Below are 1,883 nucleotides of genomic sequence, written 5' to 3' on the forward strand. Positions count from 1 at the left end.
AGTGGATGTATCATTACAGGAACCAGGAGAGAAATAATAGAAATAGAAGGAGCAGCAAAGGATTTTAAAGGGGCTCTGGGCAGCAAAATTACTCTAGGAAATAAAACCTGGAATATATGGACAATATACCGCAAAGACAAGATTAAAGAGTTGACAGCTAGACTGGATGATGAAATAGAGGATAAAGGGAATGCAAATTTGCTAATCGGAGGAGACTTTAATGCAAAGACGGGTACAAAGGGAGCAATTTACAGAGGACCAGAAGGAGAAGAAATAAAAAGAGCATCTAAGGACAAAGTAGCCAATACGGAAGGAGATCAGCTAATGAAGTTAGTAGATAGTAAAGGATGGTGTATATTAAATGGGAACTTAGAAGGTGACAATCAAGGAGAATTTACATACGTGGGTAACTCGGGTAAGAAGAGGGGAAAGGGGTCATCAGTAATTGATTACACTATAACTAACTATGAAGGTTCGGATAAGATAGAAGATTTTAAAATAATTGACAGAATAGAATCAGATCATCAGCCAATGGGGTGTATATTAAAAACGGAACTTGTCAGAGCGAATCGATGTTGTCAACAGATACCAGAAAAAGAGATTGTGGTATGGGACAATGAAATTAAGATCGATTATAATGTAAAAATGAGTGCTGGCGCTTACTCAGAAAATGATCTAATGGAAGAATGGAATACTTTTGCAAACAAAGTGAACAGCGCCATGAAAAAGAAAAAGGTTAAGTCAATCAGATTTGAATTAGGGCATAAAATTTGGTGGGATAAGGAATGTTCACGAAAAAAGAGGAAGGTAAAGAAGTTATACAAGAAATGGAAAGATAATAAAGGTTCGTGGAAGCATACGCTCATAAAAGATCAGAGTTCAGTAAAATGTGCGAAGATAAGGAAAAGAAAAGAAAGGATGACGAATTAGAAGAGATAAAAAATGCAAAAACGGAGAAAGATATTTGGAAGTATATAAATAAACAAAGGAAGAAAAAGAATAGCATTAGTAGTGAAATAAAGATGAAGGACTGGAAAAGTCACTTCATGGACCACTTAGAAGGAACAGAAGCTCATTCTACAACACAAGGAAAAAGGAATAACCTACAGGAAAATGAATCCGATCTTAGCGACGAAGAAATTAATGACCAAATTAAGAAACTGCGAATGAAGAAAGCACTAGGAGAATATGAAATACCAAATGAAGCATGGGAATATTTAGAAGGGGATGGCAAAAAGAAACTTTTTGAACTGATAAGAAGAGTGTGGAATGGAGAAGGCTTCCCGAATAGTTGGAGGAAAGGGATTATTACGCCGATATTCAAGAAAGGGGAAACAGAGGATCTGAAAAACTATAGACCGATCACTCTGCTTAACACGGCGTACAAAGTGTATGCCATGATATTAAACGAAAGATAAGTGAAGGATTTGGAAGAGAAGAAAATATTACCGGACACACAGGCAGGATTTAGAAAAAATAGAGGAACAATAGACAATATATACATACTGCAGCATATCGTAGAGAGAGAACTAGAGAAAAAGGGAGGAAAGATCTTTGCGTTCTTCATTGATTTAGAGGCAGCCTTTGATAAGGTAAATAGGGAAAATTTGTGGAAAACAATGGAGATAAGAGGAGTAAGAAAAGGTTTAATTGAAAGAGTGAAAGAAATCTATGTAAAAACGATTAGTGCTGTGAGGGTAAATGGCAATAACACAGAAGAATTTTGCACAGAAGAGGGCCTTAGGCAGGGTTGTCCTCTTAGCGCTACACTATTCACAGTGCTGATCTCTGACATAGAAGAGGAAATGAGAAAAGAAATTGTGGGAGGCATAAAAGTTGGGAGTGAAAAATTCTGGTCACTTGCTTACGCAGATGATATAGCA

This window comes from Belonocnema kinseyi, chromosome 5, assembly GCF_010883055.1.
Source record: "Belonocnema kinseyi isolate 2016_QV_RU_SX_M_011 chromosome 5, B_treatae_v1, whole genome shotgun sequence".
Classification (NCBI taxonomy): domain Eukaryota; kingdom Metazoa; phylum Arthropoda; class Insecta; order Hymenoptera; family Cynipidae; genus Belonocnema; species Belonocnema kinseyi.